The sequence below is a fragment of the Eretmochelys imbricata genome, chromosome 8 (assembly GCF_965152235.1).
Source record: "Eretmochelys imbricata isolate rEreImb1 chromosome 8, rEreImb1.hap1, whole genome shotgun sequence".
NCBI classification, from domain to species: domain Eukaryota; kingdom Metazoa; phylum Chordata; order Testudines; family Cheloniidae; genus Eretmochelys; species Eretmochelys imbricata.
In genome coordinates this window covers 13,098,981-13,114,138 of record NC_135579.1, presented here as the reverse complement: position 1 = coordinate 13,114,138, position 15,158 = coordinate 13,098,981, and the positions used below count along the sequence as shown (strand labels likewise).

Sequence of the window (15,158 nt, the reverse complement as noted above, 5' to 3'; positions counted from 1 at the left end):
GCACAAGGATGGGAACAGAATTAGGACAGTTAATTAGCTGGCCAGTAAAGTCTGAGTTACCACAACTATATCACCAATGCAGTGCAAACTAACCAGGTACAGAGGGCACAGTAGGCATGGGTAAAGCACTGAAGAAGGGACAGAGCACTCCCTAAACATTCTGGGTCTTCTTATATCCTCTATTACATCTGTGCTGCCTCAAATCAATGGGCCTGACTAGTTAAAATTGAGGGTAATATCTGATCCTTCAGGGTATTTTTGTTTGCTCGTTCCTTTCACACTGTAGAAAAGCATTTACTATATTTAATCTTAAATCGATTTTCTCCTTTATGTTTTTCATCTGCCATGTTCTCAAAATATGTATGTTTGGGCTTTGCAATCTCGCTGCTTAGATTCAGCCGACACCATCCTGCAGGGAAGTCACAATACTGACTTGGGGACATCACTCATGTTGCCATACCCAATTCAGACTCAACTGTTCAATCAGACAAAAGTTGAGGCTGGATGGAAGAAAAAGGAGTACAGAAAATGATGGACCAAATAAATGACTTTTTGTGTAAAGTTGGAGCAGGTGTTGTATTCTAAAAAGAGTTTTCAAAGAGATTCTGACACAATTCATACCAGGGAATAACAAAATTTTCATTTCTGATCCTCACAAGGCAATCTGGAATGCAACACAGAATCAGAACAGTTTTTGTTGGTATCACTATCACTGCTCTTTAGAAATAGCCTGACTAACTCAACAGCATGGATCCGTTCTACTCCAATTTTATTTTAACTAAAGGCCAAAGACAGAAAGTACATGGAGACAGAGCTACTTCACGCCATCAGAAATAGTTCCTCCAGGTCACAGCTGTGACAGGACAGGGTGGGGAAACTCATGGCTGCTGCACAAGGCTGAGCCTTTTCTGAGGATAAAGGAATTCAGTCCCTAGCATTCTCAAACTAGCCCATTGCCCCAGTATTAAAATACAGTTAAAATATAAATAATTTTTTTTGAAATTACAAGTATTTTGGGGGTTGGAGTTTTTGTGTGTTCTTTTAAATATCTCATGCTGAATTTTCCTAACTTCTGGAACTCCACTAAGCCCCTTCATTTATTCACACTTTCCACAAGAATAAGGAAGATAATGAGCTGGTTAAAATAAGGCAAATTACTGGCCATTAAAGACTCTGTGCTGAGTCATGCTATCATACAAGACAGCCATATAGGTGGAGACATAGCCAGTGGCCTTTGCTTTATCTGGAAAAGGAAGTACACACCTCAGGAAGCGAGGCCATTCAGAAACATGAACACCCTTCAAGGGTTGAAGGACAATTACCTTCAAGACAACTCTCAGATTGATTAGCACCTAGTAACTTACAACTCAATCTAAATCAAAGTGACTGCACAGAGGGTTAATGACAGAATTTTGTCCACTGCATGCAAGTATCCTAGTATAACCAACACTCTGTCACGTTATTGCTCACATTTATATTAACCATATTGCAAGTCATGGCTTAAAGGATCAAAAGCCATCTGATATCAAAGGTTATCATCTAGACATTGGTTTCAGAAAAAGGTTATATATAGTTGTATATTTAAACTGTTAGAAAAAATATTTTTATTTTGCCTCCACATACATTTTAAAACATGCAAATCTTAACTGCTATGGAATTTCCTCATATCATTCCTGAGACCAGCTGAAGCAGTTCACATTTCAGGATCCTGCAGTTTTAACAGCCTGATGGATAAACAGCAAGCGGTATTTTTTATCACCGTCAAGCCTCAAAAAATAGGCATGAAAAGGGCATTAAGGTCATTCAGAGTGCATGGAGTGGGGGGGAGGGGGAGAAGAGGAAAATACTGGACGTTTTAGAGCCCAAAATCCAATCAAGAACAGTTATAAACGCAGTATAGATAATGAACAATAAAATCTTGCTAATGGAGAAGTTAGGATTTGTAGGCACTATATTTATAGCCCTATCATCCTGGCTGTGAAAACAATGTATATATTGCATCAGCTAGCACAGCCCTGCACTGAGATGTAACCAACTCAAGCCTAGTTATTCCCCAGGAAGCCGACTTACATTTTCTTGTTGGGGCCTGCACAATGATAATGCATCGAGGTAAACCACAGTGCTGAGCGTGCCTTCCCCAGAGAGAAGGTCACCTCCTGCCGGGGGTTACGGGGTGGGGAAGGAAGCTGCCGACACCCTCCTCCAAACCCCTCCCTCTCTGCCTCTGAGCCGGCGGGCAGGCTCCCGGCTGGCAAACCGAGGGCGCCGCCTAAAACCGGTGCCAGCTCCCCAGGCTGAGTGCCGCGTGACTGCACCAGCCCCGACGGTGACTGGGGGGCGACCGGCTGGGTCCTTCGGGAGCCAGGGCAGCTGGTGCACGGGCCAGGCGCCCCTCCCGGGAGCCCCTCCCCACCTCCTCCCAGGCAAGGGCCTGGCTTTCCGCTGCCGACTGCGCGACCGATGGCACCGGGCTTTCGCACGGCACCACCCGGCCCTGCCCCGTCCACCCTGCCTGCCCCTGCGGGCGGCAAAGGCGGCCGCCGCCTCGCTCTCCCGCCTCCGCCCGGTTACCCCCGCAGCCCCGCCGCGGGACGGGAGGCGGCTGCGGAGCGGCTCCGCCGCCGGCCCACGCGCTTACCTTGCTCGCCGGGCTCTGCGGCGGCGGCGGCGGGGCTGAGTGACAGCGGGCGGGAAAGGGGCGGCCCTTGCCTGGCAGGAGCCCGCGAGAGCCGCTCAGGCGCTCCCTGGCGGCCGGCAGACGTGACTGCGCGCTGGGCTGGGCGGGCTCGCCCCGGAGCGGGGTGCGGAGGCCTGGCAGGGCTTGACAACGGTCGGGAGGCTCCTCAGCTCCCCCTGTTTCAAGAGCCGGTGCTGGGCAGAGTCCTAGGGCGGGCAGAGGGTGGGCAGGATTGTTCCCAGAAGGCTCCTCCACCTCCAGCTTCTGGGCGTCCTCGAGGGCATGCTAGCCCTTGTCCACAGGTGCTGGAAGTGGGGGTGCTGCCTCACCCCCTGCCTTGAAGCGGGTTTCCATCCTATACAGGGTTCTACAGTTTGGTTCAATGGCTCTCAGGGCCCCCCCCACACACACACACATACACATACTATTCAAATTGTTCCAGCACCCCCTGCTCTTGTCACGTTCAAGGGGAAAAATTAAGGTCAACCGTGGACCCGGGTGATGGTGTCCTCTGTAGGTCTAGTGGCAACAGGGCGCGTGTTTGTTTCGGCTTCTGTTTTTTACTGAAGACACAGCCGCTTGCCCTGTCTGCTACCCAGCCGTGGTATCCTGGTGCTGGGGGTAGAACCAGAAAGGGAAAACATTCACTTATTGAATACAGCATCGTACCCAATGTAGAGGAAAATATGCTCCCTGCCCCAAGGACTTTACAATCTAAGGCCCCGATCCAGCAAACACAGACATATGTAACTTCACTCCAATCAGTAGTCCCTGAAGTCGGAGGGGTTACTCATGGAAATAAAGCTTTTCACATGCTTAAGTGTACGCAGCGTGGTAGTCAGCACTACACTTGACAGAAAGGTTGTGCTGGATCAGACGTGGAAGATAAAGTTAGAAGCTGCGTTTTGTATGGACTCAGGCAATGTGTGTGTAGGGAGACTATTTCCTCTTGTTTTTTCCTACCCCACCCCCCCCCAGATGTTCTGGTTTAACTTGGATTTAAACTTGGAGAGTGGTCAGTTTGGATGAGCTATTACCAGCAGGAGAGTGAGTTTGTGTGTGTATGGGGGTGGGTTTTTGGAGGGGGGTGAGGGAGTGAGAGAACCTGGATTTGTGCAGGAAATGGCCTAACTTCATTATCATGCACATTGTGTAAAGAGTTGTCACTTTGGATGGGCTATCACCAGCAGGAGAGTGAATTTGTGTGGGGGGGTGGAGGGTGAGAAAACCTGGATTTGTGCTGGAAATGGCCTAACCTGATGATTACTTTAGATAAGCTATTACCAGCAGGACAGTGGGGTGGGAGGAGGTATTGTTTCATATTCTCTGTGTATATATAAAGTCTGCTGCAGTTTCCACGGTATGCATCTGATGAAGTGAGCTGTAGCTCACGAAAGCTCATGCTCAAATAAATTGGTTAGTCTCTAAGGTGCCACAAGTACTCCTTTTCTTTTTGCGAATACAGACTAACACGGCTGTTACTCTGAAACCTGAGATTTACATTGTTAACCATTTCCAGCAAACTCATGAATGAGAACCAGTGGTGATTAACAGGAATATTAGGACTGATTGAGCCCTGAGTGAAATTCCCATGGCTGAGGAAATGCATCCTTTTCAAAAAGCCCTCAGCTGAGGAACTCCCTGCTATCAGAGACCAGCATCACCCAAGTCTTGCTTCCTTCAGGGCAAGACATAGATGCAGGAACTAGGGGTACTGGGGGTGCTGCTGCATCCCCTGGCTTGAAGTAGTTTCCATTAAATACAGGGTTTACAGTTGGTTCAATGGCTCTCAGCATCCCCACTATAAAAATTGTTCCAGCACCCCTGGAAGTAGAGATACTGGGGGTGCTCAATGGCTCTTGGAACCCCCACTATAAAAATTGTTCCAGCACCCCATGGGCAAGATGTACAGGCTGTCCAATACCAGTCACTGCAGGATAGCCTAACAGCATTACCCCTTCAAGTACAAACAATGATAACCCCACCTAAGAAAAAGCTGTTGGTTTTGGTACTGTTACTATTTCTGGCCCGAGCCATTTGCGAATATTTGGGACCTTGCATTAAGAGGAGAAATTCATGATACAGTCAGGTTATTTCTTTGATGCAGTGTTGTTTATTTACAAAGAATGTACACAAAGTCCCATTTCCCTGAACACAATAGGTGCAAACAAACAGGAGCCAGTTTCCTTGTTCACAATCCCAAGCCTCCCTTTGCAGCCAGCACTCTGCCGAAAACACTCTCTCTTGGCTTTCTCTCAGGGCCACACTACAAGTGCTTCTCTTGCTGTCTCCTGGTTTTGTGCTGCTCTTTGCCTGCTTCATAGCCGCTTCTCATTGAAATTCACAGCACTGTACTGGAACTCCTGGAGCTCACTTTCACCCCTTTCTACCTTGCATTTACTAGATCCACTGGTTTTTGTTTTTCCACTGTAGTTCCCTTTTCTAATACTTGCTGTTTATCAGAAACGTTTAGTAAATGAATAGGAATCCATACCCACTTCCCACCCCCAAGAACCTTAGCAACTAAAATTCCTCTGAGAACCTGGGTTTTAAAGCAGGCTTCAGCCACTCTCCATCTTCCTTTTGCTCAAAAGCTACCCCCAGCATGCTGCTGGAGGTAAGACAACTTGCTCACTGCAAACTAGATGCCTAAAACCATTTGTCTTATTTGTGCCACATCTTTAAAGGGAATTTCCACAGAATGAATTCACAGGACACCTTTCCTGGTATTTATTAGCAATTATTAGTCATAATGAAATCCAGACTAATTATTACCTCATCCACTGTCTCGCTATCCAGAATTCTTGCTAAAATTACAGAAGTCCAAGTTTCAAACACAATTGCCCCCATTTTTGGATGGGTGGAAATTCCCCAGTCACTGTCTCCTTTGGAGACCAAATAGGTGGTTTAGTTTTAGATTCCCTCTTACCTAGAATTTTGCTAGAAGAGATTTAAGGAGCTAAAAAATCACCTTGAGAAAGAAATCAAAGGGTCACAGACCACAGTGGAAGAAGTCAGTCACTTGGATGAGGAATTGGGCCAGCCAGAAACAGGACATTTACAACAGTTTTCTACCCCATTCTCAGCCTGTGTATTATACCTAGATGACATTCTGGTGCGTGCTAAACCCTCTGAACAGGAACTGATATAAATCGTTTGTGATTCAGGCTGCCAATCTGAAATCGAACCCAAAGAACTGTGAGGTGTTCCAAAAAGAGGCAATCTACCTTGGGCTGGCTGGAAAGGCAGGCTTGGAAGTGTGAGCAATGAAATTGCCTCCTGTCATTTGATGCTACCGTGTTCAGTGAAACAGGACTTTGTGCACATTCTTTGTAAATAAATAGGATTGCGTCAAAGAAATACCTGACTCTATCACCAATTTCACCTCCTACTGAAAACAATCTGCAAGACGCCAAATATTGGCAAAGTGCTCAGGTCAAAAGGAGTAATTTCTTATGGACATCATGGCCCTCTCAAATAGAAAAGTGCTATTCTCATTCACCATTGTGGGTCGTGCCTAGATATTAGTATGATGGGTGCATTATAAAGATTAGATTAGATTAGATTAGATTAGAGAAGATGAATTTACTTAAAATGTGGCACACCAAAGAATTCTCAGACCTTGCCAAACTGCTTGACATACAAACCAAAAATGTTGGCTGACTAACAGAGCATGAAACCAGCTGAAACTGGTTTTGGATTTCATTACAAAAACTTTGGGCATGTCTAAAAAGAACCTTAGGAAAGGGGGAGAGTAAAAGAGAGACTGTGGATAAAATATTGCTGTTAGGACTAGCCTCCTTCCATTCTCCCATCGATGAGTGCAGGATTCAAAGTAAAATTTTGTTTTTTTAAATGCCTGTGGATGGGAGATAAGCGACAGCCACTGCTTTTACTGATCACAGCTACTGTTGCCACAGTACTAGGTTTGCTTACTGCCAGGAGCAACTCAGTTTGGAAGCTGTGCACAATACGAAATACCAAATTAAAGCTTCAGCCCTGTAAACTGCTTTGCATGGATGGACCTTAGTGTCCATGCACAGCGATGGGGCCAGTTGTTCTTAAAACAGAGCCTTTGTATTAATGTTCCAAGGTGACAGTTACTTAGGGACTTGGGCCTGTTAAGGAGACCCCATCCTAATAGCACCCACTATCATCAGATAAAGAAACAGATCTTAAGACGATTCAAGAAAACTTAGTTTGATAGCATTCTGTCTGGCAAGAAACCACTTATCAATAATTGTGGCTGTGAAATCCTCATTTCTTTATTATTTTGTCATTATGGTCCCCACTTCCCTATTGTTTCTCTGTATGATCTCTGTCTGGTTCTTTGATTGTTTCTGTCTGTTACATTATTAATTTTCACAGGTGTAAATTACTTAAAGTGGTGGGGTATGATTAATTGGAGAACTTTGTTACAATATGTTAGGATTGGTTAGCAAAATTTTAGTAAAATCATTGGTTAAGGCATAGCAAAGCAGGACTCGAGTTTCACTATATAAACTGGGGTCCAAGAAGGAGACCAGGAGAAGGAACAGAAGAATAAGAAAAAGGAAAGACCTGAAAGAAGAAGAACTCACCTCCAAGACAGAGCCTAAGATCAGAGCTGTTAAGAATCCTCTGCACGACCGTGACGTGCAGCAACCAGACTCCAGACAACACTGACCTTGTCTGGCCAACAGGGAAAGTTCGCCTGCCTGATCAGGATTGGTGAGCATAGCATTGTATGCTTAGCATGCGAATTTTGCTTGGTAATTGTCAATAAATAGAGGATAAGGATATTACTGTGTAAGGCTCTGTGAAGGAGCAGAGAGACGGCTGCCAGGCACAGCAGGGGTTAAGATAGCCCCACCCCATTATTCCTGCAGCCAATGAGAAGCCTGGAAGGGGAGAAAAGAAGGGAGCCTGGCTCAGTCAGGGGCTGGCTGGCAAAGAGGCAGGAGCTCTGTGTGTGTCTGCCTGAAGACACAAACACAACCTGCCTGCCAATGCAGCCACTGGAAGCAAGTAAGTCCTCCCCTGTGAAGGGGAATCTACCGCCAAGTCCCAACTGTGAGGAAACTGGACTACCAGGGCCACACCCCAAACTAAAGGACTTACATAAGGAGCAGCTCAGACTACAGGTACTGAGCACCCCCCGTCCCTGATGGCTGGGGGCTAGATCCATCTCCCCTGTCTAGGGGTGTGAGTGGCCCAGGACTCTGAGACAAGACCTGAAGGAAAGGAGGGCAGGTCCCCCACTCCAGCCCCTAATTAACGATCTAGCCGGTAGGCTGCCTGGCCAGTGAAGGCCCTATCACAAATGGTGGAGAATGCGGGCATTGACCCCACTCTCTGCTGAAGGGAGTTAAAACAAAAAACAAAACAAAACAAAAAACAAGGAGAGGGAGATAAAGGGAGAAGAAGCCCCGTCCAACCCCTTGAATGGAGATGGAACAGCTACTTAAATGGATGGCCAAGCAAAACACATACCAACAACAGCAACTCCTGCAACAGATGGCCAAGCAGCAGCAGCAGCTAATTTGTGAATTGGCAGCCCAGCAGCAATAACAGGAGCTGGTCCAACAGATGGCCTCCATTTTGCAACCTGCTGCCCCAGCAGAGCTGCCTAACTCTGCCCCTATCCGGCTTGCAAAATGGGGCCTGACAATGATCCTGAGGCTTTCTTAGAGACTCTTGAGCATGTGGCCATGGTATCCCGGTGTCCCTCAGACCAATGGGCTGCAGTGCTGGCCCCGTACTTAACCGGAGTAGCACAGACCGCATAGCAAGCTTTAGACCCCACCACTGCCCAGGACTATGCCCAGGTCAAGGCAGTGATCCTCGACACCCTAGATATCTCGGAGGAAACATTCCAGCAATGCTTCCAGGGGGAGCAGTACCCACTGGGGGCCTGATCCAACTTGGTCGCCCAGAAGTTGTGTGGCAACCCCGGGGGATTTTAGACCTTATTCGAGAAATGTGGGAGGAGCAACCATCCCAAGCCAACAGTATGGTACAGAATGTGGTAAACCTGTGGGAGAAACTTGAGGCCCTAGGTTCATTTGCCAGGGAGAACCTCCTACATGCCCAGGATACCCAAGAAGCGGCTAAATAAACGGGCACGCCTCCGGGAGTTTCAGCCCAGTGACCAGGTGCTGTTATTGTTGCCCAGTTCGGAGTCAAAGCTTCTGGCCTGCTAGCAAGGACCATACAAGGTGATCCAGCATGTGGAGCAGGTGAACTATGAAATCAAGCAACTGGACAAACGTAAGATACAACAGATCTACCACGTGAACCTGTTAAAATTGTGGAAAGCTCAGGAAGGCTTACTAATAGCACCCTACCCATCAGAGCCCAAACTAGGTCTGCAGGCCTCAAACCCCGGGATAGTCAAGACTGAGGACAATCTTAAGCCTGAGCAGAGAGGCCAGGCACAAGAATTAATCACCGCCTTTTATTCCCTTTTCTCAACCCAACCAGGGCAGACTCACCTGATAACTCATCATATTCAGATGGAGTCGGGCATTAAGGTCAGAGAAAACCCCAAGCCCCTTCCCCAGAAGCTTAGAGAGACCATGAAAGAGGAACTCCACTCGATGCTTGCATTAGGGGTGATTGAGGAGTCATTCAGCAACTGGAAAAGTCCCATGGTACTGGTCCCTAAGCTCGATGGAAGCACCCACTTTTGTATAGACTTTCGCAAGGTCAATGCAGTATCAAAGTTTGATGCCTACTCGAGGCCTCGGGTTGATGAACTGCTCAACTGGCTGGGAAAGGCAGAATACATCACCGCTTTAGACTTAACGAAGGGCTATTGGCAGATTCCGCTCGCACCCGAGTCCAGGGAAAAAACCACTTTCTCTACCCCCTTCGGGCTTTTCCAGTTCCGGACCATGCCCTTCGGCTTGCATGGGGCCCCGGCCACATTTCAGTGGCTAATGGACTGAATTATCCGCCCCCATAATGAATATGCAGCCGTGTACTTAGATGATGTGGTAATCTATAGTCGCAACTGGCAGCACCATTTGAAACATGTGACCACGGTCCTACAGTCCCTCAAGGAGGCCGGCCTGACAGTGAACCCCCACCTTGAGAAGCATGAGACCATGTACCTTAAGTACACACTGGGAAAAGGTATAATCCGACCCTTGGGTAGCAAAGTCCAGGCTCTCCAGTTGTGCCCCACGCCGTCCTCAAAGAAGCTGGGGCTAGCTGGATATTACTGCCACTTTACCCCAGAATTCTTCTCTATTGTAGCCCCCCTTTCTGATCCCCTCAAGAACGAGAGTTGTAAGAGGATCCAGTGGACCACAGCCTGTGAGAAGGCGTTTCAAACTCTGCAGACCCGGCTCTCTCAGGAACCTGTCTGAGTACAGCCCTGATTTCACCAGGGAGTTTTTGTTGCAAACGGATGCCTCAGACATAGGTCTAAGAGCGGTTCTATGGCAGGTAGTAGGGGGTGACGAACACCCCATCCTGTGTATTAGCAAGAAACTGTTCCTGCGAGAGAAGGCCTATTCTGTAATCGAGAAAGAAGCCCTGGCAGAAAAATGGGCCATGGACTCACTTCATTATTATCTTTTGGGCACACACTTCACCTTAGTTACCGATCATACCCCCCTCCGCTGGCTCCATGCCATGAAGGACACAAACCCCCGAATCATAAGGTGGGACCTCTCCCTCTCCAGCCTTTCTCCTTCCGCATCCAGCACCGGGCCGGGGGAGCCCATTTGAATGTGGACTTCTTTTCATGAGATGGTGGACGACAGTTGGAGGGAGGGGCAGACCCCAAATGGGATCATGAGGGGGGGATGTGTGAAAGAGCAAAGAGATGGTGCTAAGCACAGCAGGGGTTAAAGAAAACCTGTGGGTTCAGCTAGCCCTGCCCCCTTACACCTGCAGCCAATGCCAGGCCTGGAAGGGGGAGAAAAGAAGGGGAGCCTGGCTCAGTCAGGGGCTGACTGGCAAAGAGACAGGAGCTCTGTGTGTCTGCCTGAAGGCACAGATGCAACCTGCCTGCCAATGCAGCTACTGGAAACGAATAAGTCTTCCCCTGTGAAGGGGAATATACTGCCAAGCCCCAACTATGGGGAAACTGGACTACCAGGGCCACACCCCAAACTAAAGGACTTACATAGGGAGCAGCTCAGACAACAGGTCCTGAGTGCGCACACCCCCCATCCCCACACAACTGGAAGCAAGATCCATCTCCCCTGTCTAGGGGTGTGAGTGGCCCAGGACTCTGAGACAGGACCTGAGGGAAAGGAGAGCAGGTCCCCTCCTCCAGCCCCTAACCAACAATCTAGCCGCTAGGCTGCCTGGCCACTGAAGGCCCTATCACAGGCTCTTTCGCTGATAAAAGGCCCTGCAAACCCGCAGAAAATTACACCCTGAGCCCTAGGAATTGGGTAAGGGTGAGTGACTAAATTGACAGGGTTACATCTGAGCCCTAGGAACAGGATAAAGGTGGGTGCCCCTAGAATGTATGAGTTTCAGAGAATTTTGTGCAGATAAGTCCAGGGCAGCAAACCACTTGTTGTGATTCAAGGTGGAGAGAATAGTTGCTAGGGTGACCACATGGAATCTAATGTATGTGATATATTCGTTGAGATGGTGGAGGTCTCATCCCTCCCTTGGGCTTGGGGAGCAGAAACTACTGGGAGTAGAATCCCTGACCCCGATGATGCACATGAACCTTCTCTAAAGCCCCCAAAGCCAGCAGAGACTAAACCCATTCAAGGAGCATTGGGAGTGGCTAAGTCATTATGCAAGGTAGCCTATTTCCTCTTGTTTTTTCCTCCCCCCCCCGCCCCCCAGATGTTCTGGTTTAACTTGGTTTTAAACTTGGAGAGTGGTCAGTTTGGATGAGCTATTATCAGCAGGAGAGTGAGTCTGTGTGTGTATGGGGGTGGATTTTTGGAGGGGGGTGAGGGAGTGAGAGAACCTGGATTTGTGCAGGAAATGGCCTAACTTCATTATCATGCACATTGTGTAAAGAGTTGTCACTTTGGATGGGCTATCACCAGCAGGAGAGTGAATTTGTGTGGGGGGGTGGAGGGTGAGAAAACCTGGATTTGTGCTGGAAATGGCCTAACCTGATGCTCACTTTAGATAAGCTATTACCAGCAGGACAGTGGGGTGGGAGGAGGTATTGTTTCATATTCTCTGTGTATATATAAAGTCTGCTGCAGTTTCCACGGTATGCATCTGATGAAGTGAGCTGTAGCTCACGAAAGCTCATGCTCAAATAAATTGGTTAGTCTCTAAGGTGCCACAAGGACTCCTTTTCTTTTTGTCTCATGAGTGGAGTCCCTGAAGAGGCATAGGTTAAAGGGGTGGAAAGAGGGATGGAGAGGAACCATCTGACATAACCCAATCTGATGGTGCTCAGGACCCAGTTATCCATGGTAATCAAGCCCCAAACACTGTAAAAGTGGGCCAGCCTGTCCCTGAACAGGGGAGAAGGAAAGGTTGCCACTGAAGATGAGGCAGTGGAAGCCATGACACCAGTGAACTCTTGTTAGTTTGGTAAATCAAGTTAGTGCTTTAGTGATCAATCAAATTTGGAACTTCCATTTTCTGCCTGTTTCCTGGCCTGGTGGGCACTGCCCCACGTCTGCCAGGAGGCATCAGACCAGCGCTAGAGGACAGGCCAGCAGAGGCACAGCGGCCAAGACCCTGCCTGTAGAAAGAGACAAGGTGGTAGCTGTGTGGGATGGTGCAGTGAGGGGTGAGCCCCACTGCTACTTGGTGGAGTGGGGGGCATTGAGAACTTGGCAGTGGGCTAAGGCAGAGCAGAGAAAGCAGGTGTTTATAATGGATGAGTTAGGGTGAGAGCTACACTATACAATAACTTGATTCTCTACTTACATAACATGCATCCACCGAAAGGTGGCAGCAAATCCCTCAGTATGTTAACTAGAGATTTGCATCATTCTTTTCTAAGGTAATAAACACAGTGAACTGCAGCTTATCCTACTAAATGCTGGCTGAACTGAAGGATTGTGCTGTCTACTGTCACAGGACAAAAATCTATGCTTGCAGCTCTGGTTGAAATGGAGGAGGCTCATAAAAAATAACCAGTGTGCTGTAAAGGCACAGGTCCTTCATTTATTTAAGCTGTCTGTGGTTTGGATAATGTTGCATCTCTGTTTATTTTGTCATTGACACAAGTGAGGCTGGAGTGTCGGGGAATCCCTGCTCTGCTGTCAGATACTTCAGATCTTGCTCTCCAACAGGCTTGTTTAGTATGACAGCTTTTATTGGATGCTTACCTTAGTGGTAAATCTGGAACTGATTTACCATTGGTTATGTAAGTTAGCATGGCAGCTGAGGAGTTACTTTTAAACTCTCTACTGTATTACTTAGAGATGCACCTTTTCAATTCTGAGCCTGCTTATGGGCCTATTTACACCAGTATAGATCAGAAGTAACTCAACTGAAGTCAATGGTGCTACATCCATGGCATAAGTACAATCAGATTTGGGCCCTGTGGGTCTGATTCTCCTCTGCATTACATTTTGAATTCTCATGCAGATCTGGCAGCATTTTACACTTATTATGCACAGGAGTCCGTAATGACACAAGATGCAAGGCAGTAAGGAATCAGGCCCTACCTATTATAAAATTTGCTTCTGATTCAAGCCCCTTTACAAAACAGGAGTGATTAAAACTATTTTTGCTTATCAGTATAAACCATCTCTCTCTAGTAGTATATAACTAATCTATGCAAAAAATGTTAACCTCACCCCCACCCTCCCTGTAGACTTGTTCCTCCCACTTGTTGCATCTGGTTTTAAACAGATTGTAAATTCTTTGGGGCGGGGACTGACTCTCACTATGTTTGTACAACAACTAGCACATGGAATCCCTGATCTACTTGGGCTCTGTTGACACTACTGTACTAGAAATAATAAGCATGTCCTCCAGGCCTTAAACTAGGATTGTTTTCTCATTCTGTAATATTAATGGGAGTTACATGGATGCAGCAGAAGAAGGCATCCCTGAGCAGGGCTGGATCACGGAATACTCACAGATCAGGCCCTGCGCATTTAAATGCATTCATGTCATTTTAATTCTGTTGCTAACATTTCCCTTCCGGTGCCCGACAGATGAGTTTCATTACAGACTGTGATGTCGTTACTGGGATCAAGAAGGATTTAAGTCTGGCTGGTATCTGGGCCTTTGTCCCAGTTACTCAGAGCATTAATCCTGTCTGGCAGGGGTTCCCTATGAATTGTGTGGTGATAGCATTTGCAGTCTAATGCAATAGTTCACCCTGCCAGTTCCTCCCAGTAAAATGAGACGGTTTTCTGTTTCACACAAGGCAGTATAGATAAGATCAACAGGCTTGCAGCAGAAACAGGTGTTATAACTGTGGGTTCTCTATCATGTATGCATTTGTAATGTATATGCTATAAAATCCTAAGGCTCAGTCCTGAAAAGTGGATCTCCTAAAGCACTTGCCATGAGCCTCTCAGCCACTGACAGGATCAAACCTCTTACTCCAAGGGGAGATGAGTAGTATAATTAGTGTGAGCCTGTAAACTATGTTATAGGAGGTCAATAAATTCTGCATCTCCAAAGGTCTGGACACAGTTGTTTGGGTACTGGCCAGTCTTACAGCATCATAGGTGACAATGAGGTTCACATTTTCAGCACTGCCCTGCCCTCTGGTTTTGCTTACTCACTTTTGCACATGCAGCTGATTTTGCCCACGGAGCTGGCTACACTGGCAATTCCTGCATTTGCACAGGCCGTCCCCTAATCACCTCATGTGTGTGCACAAATGGTTGTTGGAGCACGCAAAATGGGTGTGTACCTCTCCTAGCAGGCCCAAGCAGTTTTGTTCTGTAGGCTGCTTCATGGAAACCAGAAGAAGCCCATTTACGTCAGCTGCAGTAGAGGTGTGGTGGTCTGTTATGCCCTTGCAGATGCCAAGTAAAGGTATGTGTGCTGTTTGCCTGTCACTGCAGCTTTTATGTAGCTCTTGCAGTTCCCGTACATGCCCATGCACTACGGTACATGATCAGCAGGCATTTAGGATCTTCATTTGTTTTGTGAAACAAATATTATTTTATGTATGTAAAAGCATGAGCCATACTCATCACACAGTAGCAAGGCATCTGGGTGCCAACTATCAATTAAAGCAATCAAATACGGATCAAATGAACATAACTGAATTCCCTGCGTGTTAACAAAGAAAAAAAATATTTAAAAGGTCAGTTCAAAACTTGGCAAACAAATAAGACTTAGAGCTGCAGGCAATGAATTTTCAGTGGCTCAAACCTATATATGTATGAGTATTTGAATTATATCCAGTCATTTAAAATTAAATCATCAAGTTAGGGTCATCTCCAGCAAATACTTAAGAACATGAGTAAACTCATAAAAGTCAGGGCCCAGGGGATTACTTCGGTAGGGAAAGTTAGTCAGGTGCTTCAGGTTTTAGAGTAACAGCCATGTTAGTCTGTATTCGCAAAAAGAAAAGGAGTACTTG

At 47.1% G+C, this 15,158-nt stretch overlaps 1 protein-coding gene across 5 annotated transcripts in view; it reads right to left on the bottom strand.

The window, feature by feature from the left end:
* Positions 1 to 7,278, bottom strand: part of VDAC1 (voltage dependent anion channel 1) — a 30,488-nt gene extending 23,210 nt beyond the window's left edge. The window contains exon 1 of one of the 5 annotated variants that reach the window (XM_077825092.1): positions 7,258 to 7,278. The gene's annotated coding sequence lies outside the window, so the exon portion shown is untranslated. Of the gene's footprint in view, positions 1 to 1,623; positions 1,725 to 2,070; positions 2,132 to 2,571; positions 2,594 to 2,638; positions 2,688 to 7,257 lie in introns of those variants that run through there. The other 4 variants (XM_077825093.1, XM_077825095.1, XM_077825096.1 and 1 more) reach the window with 4 other exon arrangements.
* Between the last annotated feature and the right edge of the window lie 7,880 nt (positions 7,279 to 15,158).